The sequence below is a fragment of the Danaus plexippus genome, chromosome 7, assembly GCF_018135715.1.
Source record: "Danaus plexippus chromosome 7, MEX_DaPlex, whole genome shotgun sequence".
Classification (NCBI taxonomy): Eukaryota; Metazoa; Arthropoda; class Insecta; order Lepidoptera; family Nymphalidae; genus Danaus; species Danaus plexippus.
Window position 1 is genome coordinate 7,135,958 of NC_083541.1, and position 6,415 is coordinate 7,142,372.

The following is a 6,415-nucleotide window of genomic DNA, read 5'->3' on the forward strand; positions in this document are numbered from 1 at the left end:
AACAAGCTTGACATGTTTGAAGGGCGCTCTTTATCTGTACGTGTTCAAATAACAAAAGTGAATACAACTGTCCATTGAACCGTTTTCTATTCACTGTACAACGTAGTCAGGATTAACAATAGTAACCGCGCAATCAACGCGCAGATCCAAAGCTAAACCAGGTGACGTTATTTGTCTTTGTACATAGTGAATTGTAAAGTATTCATGACATCCCGTGACAGGTGAATAAAAGTATGTACGCTGAGTTAAATTAATTATAGAAATAAGATTTAAATTTGTTGTATTATTTGTTCGTGAACGGTAAATTACCATAGAATAATCTTTTTTAATTGAATAATATAAAATTATCGTCTAATTTTTGTTGTTATACTAATTTAAATGTTAATTTTAAAAATGGTAATGATTATTTATTTACTTTTCAATTAATAATAATGTTAATATAATTTAAATGTCATAAGATTTATATACAAATTGACAGAAAAATACTCTTATAGCGATTATGATAACTATCACGAGTATTAAACGTATCATATATTTTATAAATATCTCTGCTTTGTTTAATTTAAATCAACATAACGGTCAAATGTTAAACAATATTTGTCCCTCTGCGATTTATTAGTGATCCGCAAAGTCAACACTAACAAAAAATTTATGAGTCAACAAAACTATTTTATTGACACAATTTGGCTGGTACTAAACAATGTCCGATTTAAAAGCTTTTACTTGTTTTATTGTATTTTTTTATGATGCCACTAGTAAATCGTAGACAAATGATATTAGTTAAATAAATATCGAGTCTCTTTGTCCTTTTTGTATAACCAATGTATTCTTTTTCTTATTATTATATTGCAATATCTTCTATTATTTGCTCTCATATGACCGTTATATGTATTTTATAATCAAAAATTATATTTCAATTTAAATAAATGAAGCTACGAAGGTTATAAAATATATATACATATGTAAAAATAAAACCTTTGCATAAAATGAAAATTATTACTTTTCAACACAATTGTCCCGGTATGCTATTCACTGTTAATAATCAAAAACCGTATCGGATATCGAATCAGAAGTTACATTTCATAAATAGTGTTTTCTCAATTAAGGTTATTGGCAGTGGATTTCACAAACTGGAACTCATTCCCGAGTTACTTGGTTGGGTAGATATAAATTGCCATTGTGGTAACATATTCGATTGCGTGCAGCGGGATTTGTGTTCTGAGCTCTAACTTTCATAATTGGTGATGCTTTATACCTTAACTTGGGGTAAACTTCGGAGCTGTGACTGGGATGGTATAACATTGTAACTTAAAAATGCAATAGTTTTAATTTTGATCTTGAGTTTTATTCTTATCTTTAAACAGCTTTAATTATTACATTTTTTGTTTACCTCGAGGAGGAAGTAAGTAGACGGTTGTTAATTGCTTCTGATTGCAAATGAACTACAATATAAGACTGTTGCAATTAAAAAGCATCTCAACTGGCTTGACATACAAAAGGTTGGAAGAATTTTTCGTATTTAAAGGTAACATTCGCAAACATCTTTAGAGGCTTATAGGTTAGGTTAGGTAAGTTAGGGTTTAGAAAGCCTGTGAAAGTTTCATCATAATTTTATGGGATCAAATACTGGGTGATATTATTAAAGTGCACCGAATAAACCATAATAGATTTGAATTTTAGAGCGAACAGCTTAGTGCAATCCCGATCGCCATTATTGTATCGAAGTGTTCAGGTAAGTTCTTAGCAAGGTAGAGTCCTAAAAAAAGAGTTTACTTTTTTTAGTGGAAGGATAGTTGTGTATATTTAGTAAAGTAAGGTGCACTGACATAAAATGTACTGTGTTATTTTAATCTATCACGACGACGAAAGATCTTGTATTGTATGACGGATTTTTAAGTTGTCACTCCTATCAAAAATGTTTATTAATTTAGTCATCTACCGACTGCCCCGGAGGCACACACAACTCACGAACTATGTCTTAAAGTCCCATAGAATCAATACGAACATTGGTCTTATATTTTTATGACCAGATCTTAAGTGTTAAGCAATTGAAAGTAATCTTCACTTTTGAAATTAGGATTTTTTTAATTTCAAGACCATCGCGGATTAATCTCAATATATATTTCTCTTCGTTTTGCTAACAAACCACAATCAATCTAAAGTATTTATAAAACCGCTTATTATATAGAAAAGATCTCTTAATTGGTCCCTTAAAGAGTGAAGCCACTTAATTTTATAGAAATTTTCATACTAATATTAATTATTTTGCCAGAAAATCACTTCACATATTATGGAAATATGTCAGATTGTTATGATATTATGGGTGGTTTAAGTTAGTTCTTGCTGTGGGCTGAGGAACGGGCAAGCTTTCGACGATAAGGGAATGCTTTACATGCAGCTGTTTTGCCCCTATATATTCAGCATGAGACCAAATGGTGACGAAAACAGAATATTCGCAAAGAGTGTTCAAAAAAGTCGGTCTTTCTGAATACATGAGTGTTTTTTTTTAAATATTAACATATTGTAATTACAATTACAAAAAGTCACTTGTTTTGCGGCAAAAGAGATTAACGTTCAATTTAGTGGCTTCGCTTTATAAGGAGTTCAAAATGGGCTATGGTTTTTAGATCTCATAAGTCACCAGAAGTTATAAAATTAGAACGTTATAAACATTTTAGGTATTCTCTTAAAAAATCGTTCATTGACTCTCACTTTCTATAATATACTTTGTAACAGCCTTATTGTACTAACTTTACGTCTATTTAAACAAAGAACGAATGAGCGATGGTTTAAATTTTAAGCTATTTGGTTACATAGATACATACATAATTGAAAAATGCGTCTTTCTACTACTTAAATGTCTTAAAAAAACCTTTTGTTTTCTAAGAATATTATTTAATAATGTATAGAAAAATCTAATAAATTGAAATATTTGCTATTAATGTCAATTTCACAACAATTCTTATAATTCATTTTAAAGTATTGTGAAAACAAATATTAGTTTCCGATGAATTCTATCGAACAAGAAATCTTACTGATACTGCATGCCATAATAAAATATTCAGTTTTAAATCTGTGTACACTTTCTGATATGGAACAGAAGGAGATGAACAAAACACAATAATGCAATGCAATTCCAAAACGGTTCGCTTCGATTGTAAAATGTGATCGAAATAAATCTACTTGTCTCGCAAAACCTATTTCTGGGGGATTTCTCTAGATTTAGCAAATTTACGTTCCAGAATACCTGACTACTAAATCAGATTTTATTTATTGGTTTCATTTTTAAACATAAATAATCACTATAATATTATTTTTTCATAAATTAATTTAATTATATTATAATTAAATTTCCTATTCCCTAAGGTCTTTCTAAAATCATAACATATTCCATTAATATTTTCAATGTTTTAGCAAAAAAAATCTTATCTAAACAAAGCTTACATTTAACTCGTCTTGATTATTCTTTGGATTACTTTTTTGGATCGGTGCAACCTGTAACAAAAATTACAAAATGTAGTTTCAAATCAAATAAAACTTACATACTTATTTTTTTATAATAAATGTCTAAGATACTCTCTGAGATGGCGGACACTTTTTGAGATATAAATTTGGAATGGCAATCTTTAAATTTATATAAATGAAGCTTAGAAAACATTTTAATCTCCTCCCTAATTACAGAGAAATTGTCCCTTTCCTTCCGTAAAAGGGTCGGCTTACAATCTCAATGTAATATCATAATAAATATTTTAGTTATCCACAGCTTTATTCGCACAATGAAAACATCAGATGTCAAATTATTCAGTCATCGAAATAGAATTGGAAACCGGAATAGGTTTTACATAGACCAAAATTCAAGCTAATCTGGACAAAAAATCCGAACAAAAAATATCATATCTTTTTGGTAGAGCAATAAACAACTCTTAAAATTGTAGGTATACATCGATGTTGTGAATAATACCTACAAATATAGTTAATTTTATTATTGTTTTTAAATAGTTGAATATAGGGTTATTTTTAAATTCCCCAAATGGAATTTCTGTTAATATTTATCAAAGAACTACAAAAAAAAAAATAAAGCAAAGTTTTTACTTTTTTTTGTAATTTAATTTATAAAATACTGCAGAATTCGGTAACAAGGTGATCGAAAATATTTAAGTCACTGAAAATAGTTGGTGCTTCACGTTCTGGAAAAATATATTTCTGTTGACACACTATTTAAAGAAAATTCTCGGTATGTTAATAAATTCACACCCACGAATTTTAATATAAAATTTATTCTATACTACATTCTACTTTTTCTCGATGTGATGAAACTGGTTAATTCAGTTCTGCAAATTTTTACGTTATGCACTATGTGGAAAAACTAACCAACAGTTTTGTAAAAAAATGTAAAAGATATACAGTCCGACTAAACGAATACCGGTTTCTATGCTTTCTAATAAATATTTATGTGAGCGACAACATTTTGTTATATCTCAATGGGAACGCCTCCGAAATGAAAGCAGTTGTTAATCTCAAGCAATCCGTCAAGTGGAAAGCTTAGGGTGATCAACAGCTGTGCTTTTACTTACGTAATAAAATATGTTTAGTGATTTAAATACACCAAGATTTATGGGTTTAATTGAAATGCTATCAGTTTATTATAATATTATAATAAATCAGACATCGCAATATTTAAATGAAGTATGAACTAAATATTTTTTATTGCTACATAATCACATTACTATTTATGAAAAAGTTTTTGTACTATCGTACAAATATATTTGTTAAATCCGAAGAAAAAAAAATCTTATTATTTAAAATGTTATTTATATTAACAAAAATATAAGTGTTCTTATATTATTACTCCCCAGAGAACAAAAAGAAATACAAGATTGAAATCTAACAAATGATCACCTTTAAAAGAACTCTTTTACCGGATCCAATTCATCTAAAGGCCTACTTTGCTATTCCTCCGCGAGAACTAATCGAATAGAACTAAACTTAGGGTGACGCCGTCCGCACTTTGTCGTTCTGATTGATTGGTAGCTCGAAAACTTGGCAATAGATTAGGCGAATAGAACAAATTGCAATGGTTTTCTGCCGTAGGATTTCGATGACGGCTGTATCTGTTATCCGTGACAGCATTACATTGAAGAATCCTATTAATAAATATAAAGATAGAGAATGTTTTTAATCAAATGTATTATGAAAATACGAGTCGCTATTATAATTTTCACAGTGAATGGTTTGACCTTATTTGTTTAGTGGAGATACGCTTTGGAAGTAAATAGATAAATAGGATAATTTGATTAATGACTGTCTTGACATTTAGTTGGTATCAGTTTGAATTGAAACAATCTATTTCCGAGAACATAAAAATCCAATTAACCGTTTAATAAAATTCAATGAAATGTTTATACTATTTCCAAGTCTCGTTTGAATTTTTATTACTTTTATAACAGAGCTTTAAATATATTTTTAGACAGATGATAGACCTGAGCTGAAAGTTTGAATCGATTGGTTTTTTGTAAAGTTTTTTTCTTTCGGTATTATAAAATATATGCACTTATTTTTTATTTTTCTGAGTTATGTTTACCCTGAAAAATAATCTTTTTGTAAGTTGTATAGCTGTAAATGACGCCGTATATAAAAAAAATTATTTTTAAGACGTTCATTTACATGTCATTTTAATTCGATGCTTATTGTTTCTTGTTCTGTCTCTAACCTGTTCTTGATTATATAAATAGATATTAGGTGAACTTACATTGGTTATTAGAATAAATATTTATAATTTATAATCAAATAACTTTACTATAGTAATTTTATATGAAGTGAAGTATTAATCACTTCTACTGTACAGAGAAGTAATATAAGACAGTAAAAATCCAATGTCTGTACATAAAATATTTTTCCAAAAAACTGATAGCAGGCAATTAAAGAAGAGTCATAGAAACCAAAAAAACAATTTTTGGAATTTTTGTTCGTCTGGTACGTTATAACTTCAAAACTACTCAAAAGATTTGAAAGCGGTTTTCACAGTTGGATTACATATAATTAGGAGCATTGTCAAAGCTTGTTTCGTCAAAATCGGTTTAGGGAAAAATAAGTTATGGTCAATTTTAAGTTTGATATGTCTATGGTTATGCGAAAAGCGACCAAAACGCGGGCGGAGCCGCGGGCAATAGCTAATATATACCTATGTATATTGAAAAGTTCAATATTATTAATTATATGTACGACGTAATGATTAAGTTTTTCATAACTTTTTAAAAAACTAGTCGATTAACATGAATAAATACTTAATGTTAAAGGAAGTTACCACAATATATTAATGAAAACTATAACTTAATCGAATTATCCGTTTCTGAGATTAGTATCCACAAACGGACAGACAAATTATAAGGTAAGATACATCTCCTAAGGACTTTTC

General features: G+C 28.8%; 1 protein-coding gene across 1 annotated transcript in view; it reads right to left on the reverse strand.

The window, feature by feature from the left end:
• LOC116770787 (connectin-like) overlaps positions 1-3,768 on the reverse strand; it is a 72,733-nt gene extending 68,965 nt beyond the window's left edge. Inside the window, exons 1-2 of the mRNA XM_061520937.1 lie at positions 3,577-3,768; positions 3,445-3,495 (exon numbers count right to left, since the gene is read on the reverse strand). The gene's annotated coding sequence lies outside the window, so the exon portion shown is untranslated. The remainder of the gene's footprint in view (positions 1-3,444; positions 3,496-3,576) is intronic.
• Between the last annotated feature and the right edge of the window lie 2,647 nt (positions 3,769-6,415).